This window comes from Anomalospiza imberbis, chromosome 5 (assembly GCF_031753505.1).
Source record: "Anomalospiza imberbis isolate Cuckoo-Finch-1a 21T00152 chromosome 5, ASM3175350v1, whole genome shotgun sequence".
In the NCBI taxonomy this organism is placed as follows: Eukaryota; Metazoa; Chordata; class Aves; order Passeriformes; family Viduidae; genus Anomalospiza; species Anomalospiza imberbis.
In genome coordinates, this window is record NC_089685.1 from 58,674,897 (window position 1) to 58,695,232 (window position 20,336).

A 20,336-nucleotide genomic window follows, 5' to 3' on the forward strand; every position below is an offset into this window, starting at 1 on the left:
CTTCCCCAGGGGCTTCCTCCTTTTTCCATCAGGCTTTGTGGTTTATAACTACAGAGGCAGAGCCATGTGAATTTGGTAGTAGTACTGCGTTCAGAGCTGTATATAATGAAGAGCTGCAATTTGCCAGGCACAATGACCTCTGCTGGGATCTTTCTCTGTGTTGCAGGCAGAGCTAATGCACATATAGCTGTTTTCCACTTGGTCACGTTATCTTCTGTATAGGTCAAAGCCCCACTGCATTCTCTGGTTTTGCTGCTCTTTAGTACCACCGGAGAACTTTCCAGCTTGCGCTGTTTCCCAGAACAGACACTATCCCACTAACTCCAACCTATGACTTCCCCCAGTTCAGAATGAAAGATGCCTAGCATGCACAAAGGCCATTTTCAATGAGGGTGCACCTGACTGCGTTGCTGGGCTTTGTGGATGCTGTCTTTTCTTGCTTAGTACTAAAAACTCGTATGCCCTCTACACAGAATTTATCCTGATTATTGCATTTCTGATAGGAAACCAGAAGCTTCTTTTTTGTCAGTATTTTTCATCTCTGTATCTAATTCTGCAGATATCTACTTTCTCCTTTTGATTCCAGGCACATACATTAGTCTGCTATTGTTTTTGAATTAAATCCCCATTCTTTATTTATATTTGTGCTTTATTCTTTTGGGGGGGGACAGCTTTTGACATGTCTGTAAGGGTATAGAACTCTGCTGGTAGAATAAAAAATAAGTTTTAGTTCTAACACCCTGAGATCCATGTGTTTCCATGCTGAGGTCCAAAGAGCCAAATGAATAAAATGTGCCTTGCTTATTCTTGATTTTATTTCTTTAAATCTAGACCTCCTGGTGCCAGGAGAGTTCTTCTGAAAAAAGACAGTAAGACAGAAATAATTATGTCCACATTTGGTTTTGTATTTTCTTGACATTTCAATCAACCTCTGAAAACTTCAGGCTGCGAAGCAACCTAATCAGCAGTAGGTTCAATTTTAAAACTATTTTCTATGTTGAAAGATAGACGTATCATCCCTGGGAGACATCACTGATAAGCACTTGAATGTTACAATTTGTAAAGAATATTTTAAAATGTCAAAAATAGAATTCTTGCTTCATATTTGATGATCAGAAAATACTCCAATAATTGTTTTTTTAATATGGTACAGGTGATAGAAATGCCAATGGGAATCTGTACTATCACTTAAAATGGGTTGGCATGAAATGGTAGTATATATGTCTGTGCTGATACTGATTTCAAAAATAATAGTAGCAGCAGGTATTTAACTGAATTCATTATAAACAATTAATTTTGAATGTAGTTTCTACTTGCTACATTCACTTGTCCGGGTTGGTTTCTTGAAGGGTATGTTTGTTAGCTTTTGAAGCAAACACCACCAGCCTTTAGGCTGTTTTAGAGATATTTGCAGCTGAAAGCATAATTTGTTACATCATACATGTTACTCTGTACTTTCCTGGATGTCAGAAACTACAGAAATACTTCACAACTAAAATGGATCAGACAGCCAAAAAGCCAAAGGGAGGAAAAAATTTGTAGGCAAGGAACTGAGGATGAGAGATTAAGCAGCCTGCCAAAGTTTACAAAGGAAAATCTATGCTAGACTAGGAATTGGACCCAGACATCCTAAATGTCAGTCCAGCCATAACCACAAGCCTGTCCCTCTTCTGATTCATAAATGCTGTTGCAATTAACTAGCAGCTCTGAGTCCTTGTGATACATTAGTCATAAACAGTGGAGTAAAAGTATTGCATTCTTTGTAAAAATGCAACACTTTGAGCTTGGGTTTGCCTTGGTACTAGTCAGCCTTTTTAACTAAAGGGTCATTGACTGAAATGTGAGTTACCAGATTTAGCCTTTGGCTGTTTGTCATTGTTGTGTTTCTGTAGCCAAGACTCACTCAGGATACTACTCTGTGACAAAGAAAATACATTGGTAAAAAGAGGACCTAGCATTCACATTTCAGCTGTCACAGCAAGGAATTGCCACCTGAATAAGTGCCTTTTCTTGCATAGGTATCGTGCATATATATCTGGGACATAGGCATGGGCCTCCAGAGTATTTTTACATGACAGTAAGTTATTTGAAGCCAATTGACTCTGCTTCAGGATTTTTGTGGCAGCATCTCTTGTGGCTGAATACATCTGAAAATGTCCTCATAGCTTCTCAGAACCAAAGAGAAAATCCAAAAGATGTCTTTGACTATCAAAGATGGTCTGAGCTTGCTCTCAAAACCTCAATTAAGTGTAAGATTTTAAAATCCTTTACTGCCTGGTGAGGTCCTCTCTGACCAAGGACTGATTAGAGAAGATGCTGATTGTACAGCTGGTGAGGTCGTCTCTGACCAAGGACTGATTAGAGAAGATGCTGATTGTGCAGCTGATACCAATATTAGTCCCAAAGTGCATCCATCTCAAACTCAAGTTCTATGTAAGTATGATCTGTGGCTGACTTGGAGTCAGAATAATAAATGGGAATCATGTTGCTTGGCATGAGGAAATCTAACTATAATGCTGCTTGCTATATTTTAGAGGAAAAATAGCTGTCAGGCATGCAATGATCTAAGTCTGCTAGGAAATAACTCTATCTGTACAGTGAACTTTGGGAAATCCCCCTGTCAAATTCACTGACTAGTGACTGTAAAGAATCACAGAACAATAGATATTGTGATTGGAACAGATGTAGAAGTCATCTACTCCACCCACAGAATTATTCACAGAAGTACTATTGCCAGCACATCATCTGGCCAGCCCTAACTCTGAATAGCTGCATCCTGAAAACTGCCTAAATTGGATATTCTATGACCTCTGTGGCCAGTCTGTTCCAATGCTGCACTACCTTTATAGGAATTTTCCTCCTTAACGCCCAGCTCCTGTGGCTTCTGTTCAATGTTGCATCATCTGATGCTGCTGAGGAAAACGTGGATCTGTTGTGCTTGTAATTACCCTTCAGGCAATTGCAGGTTGTTTGATTAGCCTTCCTTTCACCTGCCTCAACATGCCTCAGGTACACCCTTGCCAATCAAGTGCTCCAGGCTTCTGACCACTTCTGGTCAGAACGGTAGACTTCTGCTGGACACTCTCCAGTTTCCTCCCATCCCTCTGCAATGTTCAGGTTCCAGACTGGATAGCGTGTCCTATGCAGCCTTATCAGTGTCAGGCACTAGGGAAAAGAACTTTCCTAGATCTGCGAGCCATGCTGCTCCTAATGCAGTGCAGAACACAGCTGCCTTGTGGTGTCAATGCAGGATCAGCTCATTCAGCCTGAAATCCACTGTAACCTCCTGACTTTCATCTCAGCCAGGTGAAGAACTTTGCATTTCTCTCTATTGGACTTCATGATGTTTCTGTTGCTACAATCCTTATGTCTTTGAGGTGCCTCTCAGTTGAAGATGTCATTTGATGTGTCAGATGTCATCATTTTGCATCTTCCAATGAAATGCTGAATGTGCATGTTATCCAGGTTGTTGGTGAAGCACGTGGACCACAGCATCAACCTCTTGTGCACACCATTTATTACTAGGTGTGATGCCAAGCCTTTGACCATCACTACCTTCACAGTCTTGTGGTCCAGCTGATTTTTAACCCACCTAGAATTCCTTTGTTCTAACCTTGGCCTTAAAGAGCCTAGAAGATAGCAGAGCTTCACCATTTCTATGTGTTTCTAAAGCAGCACCAGGGGGTATTGTTTCCAAATTAACTGAGATTCTCCAAAAAGATTGTCTGCAGAAGTAGGGGGTTGATAAAGGAAAGACCATGTTCAAACTGAAATTAGATAGTTATGGAAGATATTGTGGCTCTGTTGTGCTGGAAGCATCAAAACTGTTGCTTTCCCATTCTGCTATTGCTTCTTTCCTTACAAAAATTGAAATTTAGATCGATTGTGCAGTTAAAGGAGAAGGGATGAGGCCTGGGGTAGTGACAATGAGCTGATACTGCCAGGCAATGTCTACAGACCAAACAAACTGCAGTGAGAAAAGGCCACTTTCACCTTATGTTGTCCAAACATGTTAACTAAAAACATCTTTTTCTAGGAAAAATTACCCGACATTCTGTCATAACATTTAATTACAACTGACTTATTTCCCCACCCCAGATAGACTGAAAGAGTTTCAAAATGTGAAAAAATTAAATCAATTAATTTTAAATTTGTTTTGACTGCAAGTCCTTCTTCCTGGTGTGAAAAGATGGGACCAAAAAAATCCATTCACTCTCCAAATGTGCCTGGCTCTGGATTTGGATATTTCATATCCCAGCTCTCTGCCTGTAGTTCATATTTGCTAGCAGGAGGTCAGGGATAGAGACAACCCCACCCATCCAGGTCAGAGCTGTTATAAGGGGGCCTTTTATTCATTCAGTTGTTCCTTACCCGTCCTCTTTCGCATTCAATTTCTCTTTGGTTCCTGTTTGGTTAAGGGGAATTACACATCCATATGGTTAGGGGAGAATGGATTCCTTCTTCCTCTGTAGACAGTAAGGAAACTAGAGGAAGCATCAATTTGTAATATAAGATGACCAAAGAAATCCTTAGCAATTATTTCATCACAACTGTCTAATTATGAGGATACAGTTTCCTCTCTACACCTGAGGAACTGCAGGGCTCAGCTACATCCCAGATGAGTGTGGTACAACTGAACAGTGCCAGAATTAAGTCCTAATGGAGAAGTTCCTCCTGTTGCTAAGCTGGCTGGGTGACCTACTTGTATCGTCACTGGATACTGAGCATCCTTGTTTGAGCACAAAGTTGGTATTATTGCTGATGCTTAGACTTACTAGCTATTTCTGCCTGCCACCCATGATAGGATTGAATCTTGAGTAATCTGAGGTGGCAATGAAAAATGATGCAAAGCAACTTGGAGGGCTTTTCATTTCGGACAGGCTTATTCAGTTTGCCCTGTATGGCAGAGTTTATTCAATACCAAGAAAGAAACCTGTTCTCAGGGAAAAGGCTTTCTCCAGTTATATGGTGACTTGCTGCAGTGAAGGAAGCTGCCCTGACCTTGCTTTTGTTCCTCTCCAAAAGCCAATCCAAAGGTACAAAACCAAACCCCAGCAAGGAGGTGAAGGAGCTGGAGCCTAGAGGCAGTTTCCAGCTGTCTGGTATCATTTCTTTCCACTAACATGAGCCTCCTCAGGGACAGGGGTCAGCAAACTGTGTTCCCACCACCCACTTCACATGGCAGGGACTACCTTTGGCCTTGGGGATGAACAGAGGGAAATTTCCCTTCAGCTCAGTCAATGCTGCGATGAGGTGACTTTGCGTCCTCCATCTTTCGGTGACTTATTTTCTTGGCATTTCAGTGAAAGGCAGAGAATCTGTTTTCCATTTGCTGTACTTTTACTGGAGACTGTAATTGCTCTTTGAACCTTCAGGAGCAGGAAACCCATTAAAGGCCCAAGAAGACAGGGATTCAGTGCCAGCCAGCACATTCCTTAGCTCCTTTCTTCCTGCAAGAGGAGAGTGCTTCTGGCTTCTCCAGAAGGGATATTACTACATTTTGTTCAAATGTAAGGCTGATTTCAAGAGTAATTTTACCACTTACCTTATAGTTTTCATAATTCCTGCTATTTGCAGTATTCTCTTTGTGGTTATTAACACAGAAATATCTATGAGGAGGTCATTATGGAAAGCCCAAGTATCAAGCCAGCCTTTCAGTATCTTGCAGACAGTAGTGACAGATATAATAACAAGAAAATCTGAGCTGTGGGCATGGCACATCAAACTGTGGAAATCTGTTGGTCAGAGCTTTTAAGGAACCTCTGGAAAGAGAATGAGAAGGCTGCATTTGTATGGGAAATAAGAGCTGCCTGTTTCAGGTAGAAAAAAGTATGAAAAATCTTTCATTCATGATAATATGCCTTTAACGATGCAGTTGCCACTCAATAAGATTATTTTTTGAAGAAGTGACAGGCTCAGAATAAGTGGGATTGGCATTTGCTGGATTATCTTGGTTGTGCACCCCCTATGTGAACTGCTGGTAATCTTCCAGAAAGTGGGAAGTGGTTCGCTGTCACTTTGCCTCAGTACACTGCCCCGCAATGACTTTCTGGTGCTTGAGACCCCCAGCGTAGCTAGCTGGCTGTGTCTGAGTCTGTCCCACAGACTCTGGAGTGGGAGAGAAGGAAGCAGCACACCACAAAGAGAAAAGGGTAAGCCTCGGAAGGTACTTCTAAGAAAATAATGGCAGACTGGGGTAATACTGGGAGCAGGAAGGCACAGATATTCTCAGCCTAAAAACGGAGAATGAGGAGCTTGGATCAGGTGCAATGAAAGAAACATAAGAGATTATTTTAAGGATGACCCAGCTGAAGTTTGTTTGTTATTCTAGTGAAATTCACAACAGCTAGTCCTGTGCCAGGTTTTAGTTCCTTCAGTAGTTGGCTCTGTGCCATTTTAATAACACAGATTGTCACTAAAGCTGATAGAATGATCTGGAGAAATAGAGGATAGTGCACAAGAGTATAAGTGAAGTGGCTCACACTGTTGTCCCATTCTCACTATGCTGAAATGTAAAAGGAAAGGAAGCAGGAAACACGAGAATGTCCATGTGTCATGAAGATGTCAGAAAGGTCTTGAGACTTCCCCAGCTGATGTCTGGGAGTGGGTCCTACTGGAGAGGAGCTAGACAGACCATCCTAGTGATGGCAATACTTGCAGAGGAACTGTCACTTATTTTCTGTATTTCTCCTTACAAGAGATCAAAAAAGGATTTTGCTAGGCAGTGACATGAAGCAAAGCCTGTCATGCATGCTCTGTGTGTCCAACAGAGACACTGACATATTTGCAGCAGTCATGGGTTAGGAGGGAGCCCATGCTGTACATCACAGTGACCATCTTGCTTCCAATAGAAAATAGAACTTTGCAAGTGGCAGCTTCTCTGCAAGGGACCAACAGGTAGCTCAGCTCTGCAGTTTAAAGCAACAGCCAGGTTCTGAGAGTGGGGAATCTTTGCTGGTAATCCCTCCAAACTGCTTTATCTCCAAATAATTTAGCATAAAGGTCAAGGACAAAGCATTGGTTCTGGTCCTCAGCATTGTCCAGATACACATCTCCTCTCTTTCTCATTCTTATACTTCAGATTACTTTTAATTAGGACATATAGAATCATGGAATTGTTTAGGTGGGGGAAGACCTCTAAGATCAAGTCCAGACATTAACCTAACACTGCCAAGTCCATCACTAAACCAAGTCTCTAGGAACAACTTTTACATGTGGTGCATATTGCACACAAAATGCCTGCATAAAATATTTGCAATGGCTGTGGAGTCAAGTGCTTAGAAACCAAGGAAATCCAGGATGAAAGTTACCTGGGCAACATTTGAGCACCCCCTGATGGCTCCTCATGGCTGTGAAAGCCTCACAAGGGCTCTCTGCAGTACCCCCTGCCTCATGTATCGTGGGACATAGATGGCAGTGGTCAGCAGAGGAAAAGGGACTGCAGAAGCAGCAAGAGTCATCATGGGACTGAAGGGACGGATTGCTGCCCTGCAGAGCTGGCCAGTGCTCCTGTCATCCAGTGTAATGCTGGGCAAGTTAGCCAGATTCCTCATGAATGATTGTGACAAGGCTGTCCATTGCTTTCTGCATGCCTGACATAGCCTCCAGTCCCAGACTGTGCTCTGAGGCCAAGCAGGGTTATTTTTATTATGAATTGATTCCCTGATCCTATTTGCAGAACAGGCCCACAACTGAAAGTGAGTGTGTGTTGTGAGACTCAGTGTAGGGCCAGGGTGGGAAGGCAAGGGCTCTGCTGACCAGGGTGGAAGCTATTGAAGCTGGCACTGCAGCCAGAGCCCCCGAATGGCTGAGCCACAGCTGACTTGCAAAAGGGAATGAACACTTGCAAATGCACCTGGACTTTGTGCTTTGAATATAAAGTGTTGCAGCATGGTAGAAACTGAAAATCCAAGTCCTTGTCATTCTGGAACAAGTACACAAATCTTCTGACTTTGCACTTTCAGCAGGCAGCCTCTCATTTACAAAATATATAATATTTACTTTCCTGCTGTGAAAACAAATTTGTTGATGTTTCTGAAACAGTTAGATATGATATCTTGCTGAATGCCATGAGCTCAAAAGAGGTTTTAGTCATTTTGCTCTCAGAACTTTGTTTAAACCCTATGAACTAAAGATTATCTAAGTTCATCCACTGAGCAGAAGGACAAAGCTAAATCTGAAATGCTTATTTTTTAAATTGTAGCAATCCTGTGAAAGAAATTATCCACAATGCATGGCTCAGAGTATGGAAATTAAAACTTCAGTGTCAACCCTTGTACGGGCACTTCTCATGGGCAATTCCTGGCTTTGCAACTACAACAGTATTTGAGTGTAGTTTTTGTACTCAGACAATACATTTATAGTCATTTTCACCTGTAGCCCACCAGTCCCCACTGACCTGAAACCTTCTCAACTGAAAATGTTTTGTTTTAACTAATAGTCAGCTACAAGCTCATTTAAGCCAGAGTGAGTCTTGTATACGACAGCTTTTCTTGGAATAAATGGTTTATTTGATTTGGCTTCCTTTGCCTTTTTTTTATACAGGAAAAAATATGAAACATGTGAACATCTCTCATCATCTTTATAATCTATAAACCCTTCTGGATGGGCTTACTAGCACATCCCTGGAGAGACAGCAGGTATGTGTGGGAGCTGGAGTATGTCTGAGATGGTGGCCAATGATCTGTTGTCAGATTTTTTTTCAGAAGCGAAGTTCAGCAACACTTCTGATGTGGCAGGCTTTAACTACAAAAAAAAAATTTGACTGGAAAATAAAAAGAATGTAAGAAAATTAGTATTTTAAAACATTTTTGTTTTCTCTGTACTCTCTTAGCTTTTTGCTCCTTGTTTATTACTTGGAAGCAAAGGGACCAGATTCTTTCACCCTGTGAAAGGTTCAAAACAGGTTAAAGCACCAGCTTAGGATTTTTCTTAAGTAATAACCAACAAGCAAAGCTAAATCCTTTTGCAAAATAACAAATTTAATCGGACAGGCAGCTTTGCACCAGCTTCCGCCAATCAGCTGCCCAGTGCAGAGGCACAGGAACCGAGGGGGCCACAGCTGCTCTCCAGGGAGACTGGCAGGGCTCCAGCACCAGCCTGCCCAGCAGATAAAGGTTCCAGCCTGTTGGGAACATGCAGCAAAGTGTGTGACTGTCCCACTGGTACTCAGCGTTGGGAAACTATTAGAGGAATGTGTAGTTCAACAAGCCTCTACACACATGCCTCTGTTTTTTCCCTTGAGATAAGATTTCGTGTTATGAATTCTCAGGGCTTCCCCTGTTTTTCTGGCCAGAGGAATCCTGGCTTAACCCAGCAAATGATGAAAGGGGGCCATAACATGGGACAGAGGCAGGCTTTGTCACCTGAGGCACCTGGCAATACATTAGGAAAGAGTTTTATAAAGCAGGGAACTGTCGCTCTTGGCACAGCTGTCCCTGCAGAAAGCAGACAGTAGCTCCTGCAGCCCCATCCATGTGCAGCTCAGATGCCCTGAGCTGGGTTTTAGCAGCACTGTGGGCTGCTCAGAGCCCAGTGCAGGCTCCAGCCCTGCGCAGTTCCTGTGGTGAGGATATTTGCTAACAGCTCCCCGTGAACTCCGCAGCCTGGGTTATCAGCACACACTCCAGGCAGGTTACAGCGAGTTCGAGCTTGCCTGCGTGACCCAGGGGCTGGCCACTGATTACAATGTCACTGTATGCTCAGCTCTACACCCCCTCCTGCACTGCCTCCTTTGACAGACCACTTAATACACACAGCACATTTCTGAAAGGAAGAAACAATTCCCCACTCCACTCAGAGGCTAATGGAGAAAAGTCTTGCTCAAATACAAGTGCATGAAATGCTTCAAAGTCATTTTCTTGAAAATGGCTGGGAGTAATTTCCTCCTTTGCCTCAGAACTTCTTCTTACTCTTTCTTTATTTATATAAATACTTGCAACAATGGCTAATTGTCAGAAAAATGTAAGCTATTTTTTAGCAGGATTCTTGTCAGCCCATTTCTACATTCTAAACTTCTGTCTTTATAGATGAGGTCTTGACTAAATTATATAGCTCAGTACTGAGCTAGGTACTACCTCCCCAGAACGAGCCTGTTGGGGCTGACAAGCATTCTTGTTAAAAGCCTGAAATAAAATTATCTGTTCCAAATGACTTATTCTTGGCTCTGGCAACTATTTGTGTGTATATATGCCCCAAGTTACCTTAATGTGGAAGTAACAGATCACAGAGAGCTGGTAGTGTTGTATATGATACTTACACATTAAGCCTATGGCCATGACATCACTGCCCTTGTTCTGGGCTCCAGTGATGGTGTAGCCAAAAAAAGCATAACTGAGAACACAACTCATTGTTCCTCTCAGCTGCTAAGGCCCTATTGACTTTGTGAGTCACGCTCAGCATGCAGAGGTGACACATTCCCCCATTAGTGTTACTAATTCCCTGGTTTGGGAAGGGAATAGTGCCTGCTCTAAGAAAACAGGGAAGGGGTGGAGAAGCATTGGGACTCACAAACTCACTAGCATGGCTTAGCCTTTCTGAGTTCATTTGTCTGCAGCACAGATATGACAGTAGGGTCTAAAGTTGTCATAAACAGAGGATTGTCCTGAGGCTTAGATAGGACAACTACTATTTTTTGGTGAATCCTAATGAGAGCCTCAGGTTTACTCCAAGATACAGGGAACTAACTTAGACCCTGTGTTTCTGTTTTGTAGGCTGACCAGCATGGCAGCCCAGAGGGATGGAGAGCTATAGGGGCAGAATTGCTCTACTGGCCTCAGTTGGGAAAAAAGAGCTGAAACAGCCTAATACTGATCAACATATGCTAGCACATGTGGGTGGATTTGTGTAAGAAAACAACAACATCATCATCACAAAAATGAGGATAATGAGGATGACCAAGTGTGAAAAGCTGGGACTAGCTGTGCCATAGTAGATCACCACCCTTAGCCTCATGTAATGGTTTGCAGTCTTGGCAGATAAAAATACAGAAAACTAGAGGACCAGAAAAGTCTGTTGAAGAAGTTATCTTTGAGCAACAAAAAGCCAGAACCCAGCGAGGATCAGGAACTTAACAGGAACTGCAGGTGGCTGGGAGATGCTTATCTGGACCCACTTAAGAGGAGCTGCTAAAGGAGTTAGAATAGCTGCAAGAAGCAGCAAGACAGAGGGACTGGTCAGGATAGCTACCCTATCTCAGTTCCAGCTTGAGGAAGCCTTTGCTACCCAGCAGGTGTGTGGCAGTCCCCCTGAACTGTCAGCTGTGAGTGGAGTGTTTCCAGACTAGGGGAGCAATGGTGTGCTCTAGCAGCGGTGCCACCAAGCAATGATAAAGGGCTTTGGCAAGTATCATTTTAGGAGCTGGTGGATGCCTGTTATTTTGTTTATGTTCCTTTGTCCTTCTTTATTTCCAAAACAGTGCTGTTCTGCTAAGCCATTTATGATTTGTGAGCAAGGCAGTAGAACTCTCTGAACATTCAGTTAATTTATTTTTCTCAGGTTGGAAGTTGGAATACGAAATTCTGTTTATTAATGAAATTGAACTGCCCTTGCTGTTGTCAGTCAGACTGGAAGAAAGAGTACATTTATTCCTTCCTTAATTTCTTACCTTTCCCTTGTCGTGTACTTGAGGCAAGGGTGAGGAAAGCTGCTTATTGCCTGTGTTTGGGCTTTTTGCAGACTTGATGAGTCTCTAGTGAAAGTCTGCATGAGGAGCCATTGGGAGCTGGGTACCACAAAACTGGGCTTTCAGTTTATATACAGGAAAAAAATAAAGGGCCTGACTCCTTGGCAGCCTGGCAGCTTTTACACCTCTCCTAAGCAGAGCCTGAATTCCTGAATGCATCTGAGACGTGCTCACCATGTGTGGCTGCAGTATGCAAAGGTGTGTAGAAACTGGGTATAAAATAACTCATATGAGTGGTAGCACGGCTCTAAGGTCAAACATGCCTAGGCAAAATCCTGGTAAAATGCCCAGCAAGTGAAGCACATGCCAGCACTGATGCACAGCACTGCAGTTCCCTGTGCTAGCCAGAGGAATGAGAGAGGTGTGCCCCCACACTGCCATGTGTCTCTAGGACACTGCCAAGGTATTCTAAGTTTCACCTGGGAGGCCTAGGAGAGGAAAGAAGAGCCTTTGGTTATGTCCTCTGCAAATGGGGCCAGAGCTACGCTCTGATGATGCCACAAGCATTGCACAGAGCCTTTGGAAGGCTTTTTTCAGCTTCAGTTCTGATGGTCATTCTGGCGAATGCACTTTCAGAGCAGTATGAACAGTATCAGAAGTATGAGAATATTTGTTACATTTGAAGCCTTTGGAGTTAAAGACTACTTCTTATTCTTGTGTTGCTCAGAACAGCCTGGAACGATGTCTAACATACCAGACTGCTCTGAAGCCTGAGACTGTTGCAGCAGTAGTCAGGACTGGCAGAAGCCAATTGAATCAGGCAGAGAGAATGCAGCACACTGGCCTGAGGCTGTTCATACAGCCCTGAAGGAGTCAGCTGCAGGGAAAGGATTATTTGGGGAGATCGATCCAGATCTTGTGATACTTGCTCAGTTGCACAGGGTGAGCAATCCCCTGCCCACAAAGACACCTTTGTCTGTCCTGCCATCACCCCCCCTGGCATTTGTACACAGACCCGAGTGCCATCTGCCCCCTATGAAAGCTGACTCCCACGTGCTGCTTTTTTCACAGGGACTTGATCTATTTCTGTGTTTCTCTATCCTTGCTGGAAGAAATTGTTTCCTAAAGTCTAGCCCAAAAGACTTTCATCATTATGAGCCCTTTCACCTTGATGCTCTTCTTGGATCCTCTTAAATAAGATTACGAGGTGCTCAACACCTTTTACTTTCTAAATTCACTTCAGAATGCTGTGTTCTGCTCATTTCCCACAAAGGGGAAGGCTCCATGCATAAGATGCTGCAGAGGGCCTTTGCCCCCACCCAAAGTCTTGTTTTTCAGAGTGACGCACACCCTGCTCTGCTATTACTTAATAAGAAGTGAAGTCACTGCTTTCCTCCCCTTTAAACTGCTCCACCCTCAGTCAGGAGGTCTGCTTCTCCACCCTTTGGCAAAACAGCTGTTTGGGGGTGGAGGTGAGTTTAGGGGTGGTGTTGACCAGCCTCTCATCTGGGGAGAAAGAAAACAACCAGTCTACCGTTGTCAAAGGGCTGCTTCAGAGCTGGGAACAGCCCTGAATACTGAGCATGTGAGCACAAGTTAATAAGATCATTCATGTCAGTCTGCGGGGGTGCTTTAGGATGCAAAGAAGAGTGTGAGCACAGTAAACCACCTGGCTATTCTTAATCTGTTTTTCCCCCGTCCAGAAGAAAGTTTTCACTGGAACTTCCACCCTCCTACTTTGGCAGGTAGGAAGAGGCAGAGAAGTTGGTGTGTAGTGTGATGTGGGTCTAAGTTCTCTCTGCTCTGCGCAGATCTTTCTCACAAGGAGTGGGAAGGTCAGTCCCTAGGAATTGGGTGCAGCTGTATGATCTTGCCTTACCTCTCTCACTGCGAGCTCAAGTAGCCCAGAAGCTGCCCTAAACATACTCCAGCATCCAGCAGTCCCTTAGGGACCACATGCCAACTAAACAGGCCTGGGACACAATGTGGTGCAGCCACTCTTCCTTCCCACCCTTGACATGCCCTTCCCTGCATGCTGGTGGCTCTTCTGGCTGTCTGCTCACTGGACACTTCACTGCAACAGAGAAACCACAGGCAAGGGAGGGATGCCTGGATTACATTATCTATCCTTGAAAGAAGGAGTGTTGACATTTGGGGCCTCAACATCAAGGAGAAGGTTTTTAGGGAAGGCATTTGTTCCAAGAGGTGCTATGTCACTCTAGAACCTCTGTGTTTAAAAAGGGGAAGACTGCGAATGTTCATTCAGAAAAGAAATTGTGTCATGCAAGGAAGCACAAAAAATGCAAAGGAAACTTGTCCTGGTAGGGGAGGCAAATATTTCAGCTGGCTCATGCAGAGGGTGACAACTGGAAGGGACCTCTCCCATGGAAAGGACAAACAGATGGTAAGGGACAGAAGGCAATAGCAGGTCTGGCAAGTGAGGAAGCAGCTGGTAGGTCCAGTGGTCAGAATGGCCAGCTGTCCTGGGTTTGGAGTACTGGACCTTCACCTGCTGTAGAGCAAATGTAGTTTTGTTCCACTTTTGTTGGGACCAGTAGAGGAGCTCTCTGTGTACATAACTACTTTTCTGCTCTCTCCTGCTTCAGCCAGTCTGTACCAGCTCATGCATTCTGTTCCACTGTGCTACAGCAATTTATACTCCAGTCTCTGTTCTCCCTGCTCCTCAGGCATTTCCTGGCTGAAGCAGCCGTTAGCTCTGCTGTGCTCACTCCGATGCTTTATGATTATTTACTCTTAAATAATCAACTCAAAAGCAGCAAAGAAGAAAGTAGGTGTCCCACGAATTTTTTTTTGTTTGTTTATACAGAGGTAGCACCTCACTCAAACAACAACATCCCCATCATGCCAGGTTCTACACAAAAATGGAACCAAGTGTGTGTCCTGGAGGGAAAATGATTTTCATATTAGCCGAGACAGACGGAGCACAAAGATGCAATGAGCTAATACTGGTTAATTCCAGTGGTCTAGGACTTCAGCTTTGCATTGTTACAGAGCTCACATTCCTGGGTCAGAGAAACCATATTTTTGGGAATGTTCAGTGGAAATGGTTTTGGGACTGTACCAAAGCCCTCCCAGGATTCCAGTTTCCTTAGTCTTAGCCTCAAAGGAATTTACAGCTGGCTCGGGCAGAACTGGAAGTCCCCACAGGAAGGATTTTGTTGATATTCAGTCTTAGGAGGACAGTGAGCTTCTCTGTGAAAGGCAACACATATATCTGTCCATGACCACAGCACCACACCCACTGCTCCTCCAAAACAGATAGAGTTTCAAGGGCTCACATGACCATGTCCATCTGTTCAGGGATTATTAGGACAACCTGTAGATGGGGGTTAGGACCAGGGGGCAGATTCCCTCCATTCATTCCTTCACTTTAGGCAGGATTTATCTCTGTCTGAAAGTGTAACAAGCTGCCAACACTTCTTAAAAATTAAGGGACCTTCAGCAACCAGCAGAGCTCCCAGGAAAGCAGCTCATGAGGTCTGTTTTATGTGCAGACTGACTGCTTCCTGCCAGCCAGAACTGGGTGCTACAGGCAGTCTTATCCAAGATACCCTAGTCAGTCTTTTGTTTCTGGTCCAACACAAAACCAGAGGTGTCTGTCTAATCAATAATCTAAATCTGGCTTCTGACAGCTCAAGGAATACTGCTTTTCTATCCTGGAGAGACATAATAACTACCTTTTCCCCCTCCTGATCAGTTTCTCAGGATTCCTCACCTGAATCTACGACTTTTTAAATCAATCAACTGAAAATAAGGCTAGTGGCCCAGTTTCCAGGCCTTGAACTAAATTTTCTTACAGAGCAGAGTCACCATCTAAGGGCCCATATACCCTTTTACTGTCCACACTCCTACACATCCACCACTTAGAGCACACACTTCTCGCCTGCAGAGCATCCTCTACAGATTAGTATGTGGAGAGGAGGGGCAATCATGATAGGAAATCCAAGAGAAATTTAGGGGAAGAAAAAGAGCCACCTGTTGCTCACATTTCTGGGAAAAAATTTGGTTGAGCCAGGAGGAGTCATCCCTGCCCTTTTACCTTTCTTTTGTACCCTGTGGTGCCTCTGGACTGCAGACACATCACAATCTGTACAGCAAACCTCATGGTAGACAAAGCATTGACATCAATTCACCACAGGAGTGTAAAGCAGGTAAGACTCAGAGTTCCATGAATGTGGTATCTGCAGTACAAATGCCACATGCTGCAAGCTCCTTCACTCCTGGCATGGCACATTTATTGCCACTATGTTCATTTTAAACCCTCTCTACATGCACTCGATGTCCTTTGGCAGGGATTCATCCTGCCTGTTATGTATCAGTACAGTGTTTGGGACAATGTGGTTTTGGTTTTTCTAACAAAGAGCAGTGCCAAAACATAATGAAAGTATATCAGTCATAGCCTGCATAGGAAAGGCAGTGTCCATGGGATGATAACATCTTTGGTGGTTACCATAAAATTTTAAAGAATAGGTCATTCCCCTAATATACTTTACAAAAACCTCATAAACTTGGTATGCTAAGAACTTCTAATATGAATATATCTCCCTTATTTGGAAAAAAAAAGCAAATTATACTTCCAGTTGCATGATCCCACTTCATTTTTTTTGATATTTGACCTGCAGATTAGAGGTTTTCACGTCATCTGTCAACCCACAGAGAGTATCCCAAGGTTTGGTGTGTGTGAGAGAGATAGGAAAGGAACATTAGGAACAGGCCAACCACAAATAGCTAAAATTAGCTATGAGAACTGGAGTGTTGAGGTCTCTGAGGAACACCAGTCAAAGGAAGAAAATGGTTGTTTGCTAAACTCCCACTTATTCTACTGCCTCTGAGGACTCCTGGCTCATATCCCTGCCCAGACATCCTACATGGCTATTTAAGAGGATTTCCCCCGCCCCTTCCCCCTCCATTGGCCGTAAGTTTCCTTTTTTGTAAGTGCAGTACAGAGTGATATGGGATTCCTGCTCTGGCAGCAAAATTCTGACTGGAGACAGGAAACAGGGGCTCTGCAGAGCTCGGCCTCTGTGACAACACGGACGTCACACCCACGTGCAGACAGGGATGCTTCTCACATATGGCAATGATCAGCAGCTCCCCTTTTTCCTCCCCTTCCCTCTTCCCCAGAAGGGCTTACAAAGCCCTAGAGGGGCCATATATCGAGTTAGAAGCAGTCTTTAGGAAGCACGACTGTGTGAGGCCTCAGTTATGACAGAACATGATTTCTTGCATAATTCTTTCAGATTCTCTGAGGCCAGTAAATTTGAGACTGTAAATCTTCATGTGACCAGAGCATATGGTCTTAGAATAAGACATGGAGTGAATTACAAAGAGACAGCCCATCTTCTTCAGAATCTGATTAAGGGAATCCTTTGAGAACTATCCCTTACATGCAGCCACAGGCATGGCTTTAAAAGCTTCCCTCCCTCCTTCTTCCCAGAAATGCCTGATGGAGTTAGTTGGGTTATTTTGGCAGCACCAGGTTGTCCTATTTTCTCCTTCCTATTTTTGAAAGCCTTTTCTCAAAATAAAACCAAATGGCTATGACTGCCTAATCCTTCAGATTATAATTTCAGTGAAAAAAAGAATAAAAAGATTGTTAAAAGTGATTGCATTAATACTTATGGAAACACCTTAGGGGACTTGGATACATTGTCTAAGATAAGGAAGTATGTTCTGGAGGAGCAGGAGTGAGTGTGGGTTTCCTCCAGCCAGCTCTCTGTCGTGGTATTGCTTACATCCATGCACAGATTATGCTATATTAGCCTCTAGGCTAAGTTGCCATTATGTATGGTGTTCAAAAGTGAAGTTTTATTCTGGATGGGGAAATCAATTTCAAATGAAGTAAAATATTTCCTTCCTGGTTTTCTTTTTCATGGGGCAGACTGTGCTATTCTTGATGATCCTGCTTCTTTGGCACAGAAGAGACTTTATATAATTATCAATGGGAGAAGGTTTTCTCCAGCAATAGCTCATTCAGTCTCAATACTGGGGGGGAGAATTGAAATGCCTTCAGTAGGAACATCCACAGCTATCCTGTGAGGAAAGGCAGACCAGATTAGTGCCTTGTATCCTAGCTGTACTAAGGATTTGTTGGCAGTGAGCAGACCTCCACCCCTGCCTTCCAATTCCACTCACTGGTCTTGTGGTGGTTCTGCTGAACTTGAACTGAGGGAAAAGAAAGCAAGATTTTGCTTAAAAAATGCTGGGTTGTAATCTAGGAACATAAAGATACAGCTAAAATGGAAACAATGCTTGTCTATCACTGTTTTTTGTACTGTCAGGTATTGGGAAAAGTCTGCTGGAGAATCATATCTCTGTTGGTAGAAACCGCTGTTGCTCAGCCCTTTGTTTATTATTTTCCATTAATTATCCCATGATTAAAACTGTAGATTCCTCCCATGCATTGCATAACTTTTACTCTGAGAGCATTTTCCTCACTGACCTCAGCTAGGTGTCTAGGGAGAGCCCTTCTGCTTCCTTGGCCTGTGTGGTGAGAGTTCAATCTCTTCTTCCAGTTACCTTGGAGAGGAGGGGCAGGCAGAGGCAGAGGGAGAGAAAAAGGAGAGGGAGAAGAGAGAATGTGCTGTGCTAAGCTGCTATTGGACACCTGCTTCTGCTGGAAGTGTTCAGTACCTCTCCAACCTCTTAGCACTTGAGATGAGCCACTGCTTTGGAGCAGTCCAGGATCCCACTGCAAGGAACTTGGGATAATGCCGGACCCCTGGCCAACACTGTGTGAGATTTGGTGGCACAGCTACAAACAGCAAAGCTACAGAGAGGTGTTTGCTTGCTCAGAGCACATGGTCAAGCTTTGGTACCTTCAGAGTCCAACTCCTGGTATGTAATCTGTACATACAGACTAACACCTTCTTGGTTCCTGCCAGCTCTGGGTGGTTCTCACTGAAACACCCCTCAAAAGCACCCCTCAGAAAGGCACAGTGAAGGGATAGAGGCTGTCAGATTAAAGGAAAGGGGAACAGGGGCTCTGGATTATTTCTGTCTTCAATGGACAAAGAATACTATTTTTGCACATCTGTGCTAAATGAAACACTGATTTTTTTCACTCCTGACATTAATACATTAGGTGTGGAACTCACTGCTGACCTGAAAAGTTCCTTTGAGGAATGCATTACTCTTCACTTGGGAAGAGCAAGACAATAAACAAATAAGTGTCCTCACTTTAGACTGCAGATCTACCATCTCCTCATCTTTTGTCTCACACCGAATGCCAAGATTTATGGATAAAAATTCCAAAAGAGTGAGGAAACTGAAGCGCTGCCTTTTGCTCTAGAGAAGAAAGAGATCCGTCCTTGAAATCTCACATCGGAAATTCCCCAGCTTCTGCTGGCTGGGACTGTGAGTCTGAGGGTAGGGCCTGATGTGAGTGAGCAGTCAGCTACTGTTTAGAATACAGCATAGATTTGGGAACACAGGAAGAAAAGCATTTAAAAAGTTGGGATTTATAAGAAAAATCCTATGCTGGAGCAACATTCTCTGTTGGGATTTTCATACAGAGGAACTGCTTCTCACTTTTGACATCATGCAGTGGCAGGCATGACAGGAATCACTGAGTTCATTCCCTGCTGGGACACTATCCTTGTCATTAGAGACGGTCCTTGTAACTAATACCTTAATTTGCAGTTTCAGGTGAGAGACTGGTAACACCTGCACTATGGGGATGAGGAGACTGGCTTTTTCTTACAGGCAGTTTCTGAAGGTGGAGCAGGGAGAAGCAACTCAAGACAGCAACTTTTCTTGCACTCACACCTGTTCTGCAGGTAAAGAAAAGACCCTTCCTTCACACCTGACAGCCCAATACTATCTCCAGCCTCATTAAAGAAATGAAAAGAGGGATGCAAGCCCCGTGGTGCTGCTCTTTCACATGTATGGTGATTTTAGGGTAGTCCAACATGCTTTAAAACCAGTGACACATCCTAGGGACTGGCATATGGAGGGGCTGCAGCGCTCATAGCCTCAGGATGGTCTGAGTTACAGGATTACTACCTCCTGCCTGGGATCTTTCTCTACCTCCCTACACTCACATGGGGTTGTGGAAGCAGCTGTATCCTGACAGTGCCTTCTGATGAGAAGGAGAGAAAGATTATGCTGAGAGATGAGGAAGCAGGCTCAATCCCTGCCTTCAGAAGACTCATGAGAGGCAGAGAGATGAGGGAAGAAGGATCTAGCTGTTCAACATGCCAAAAAGGCCATGTCATCAGGTCAGTCAACTCTCCCCCCAAGGGAGGCTGTATTCAGCTGTCCTGCTCCTCTGTGGCCAATCATCACTATGAAGAGCCAGACCAGTAGTTGAGAGAAAACCAGAGATGCAGTGGTCAGCCACCTTCAGTAAAAACAAAAAATTGGAAAAGTTGAAAATGAAATCCTGGACTATGTCAGGGGGACCGAAAAGCACCAAGATAATCCCTCACCCCTGCCAAGCAGAGCAAACCTCATCACAGGGAAGACAACAAGCTGTGAGAGACATGCCAGTCTGCCAGGCTTTCTGCTAAACATCAGGGAGCTGCTTGGAACCCCACAAATACACACAGCAACCACAGTGGCCAGTACTCAAATGAAACCCTCTCTCATAGAGAGAGACATTTCTGATACAATACCTAGGAGGAGGCACTGTGAGATTCTGATAGAAAGTGAGAGATAATCTGTAAGTTCTGTCCCACACTTGAATTTGAGC

The 20,336-nt window shown here is 43.9% G+C and overlaps 1 protein-coding gene and 2 long non-coding RNA genes across 10 annotated transcripts in view; 1 reads left to right on the forward strand and 2 right to left on the reverse strand.

Annotated features, from left to right (window-relative positions):
• Positions 1–20,336, reverse strand: part of SYN3 (synapsin III) — a 247,411-nt gene that overhangs the window by 64,614 nt on the left and 162,461 nt on the right. The window lies entirely within an intron of this gene.
• LOC137474490 (uncharacterized) lies at positions 4,460–8,667 on the forward strand. The gene is made up of 3 exons (XR_010999377.1): positions 4,460–4,745; positions 5,376–5,510; positions 8,545–8,667. It is a non-coding gene; the product is annotated as an uncharacterized lncRNA (long non-coding RNA).
• LOC137474488 (uncharacterized) lies at positions 9,002–16,885 on the reverse strand. 2 transcript variants are annotated; one of them, XR_010999374.1, is made up of 3 exons: positions 15,684–16,619; positions 13,503–13,697; positions 9,002–9,124 (listed from the first exon to the last, which is right to left on the reverse strand). It is a non-coding gene; the product is annotated as an uncharacterized lncRNA (long non-coding RNA). The 2 variants fall into 2 exon arrangements; XR_010999375.1 differs by lacking the exon at positions 9,002–9,124 and having other exon boundaries at positions 13,327–13,697; positions 15,684–16,885.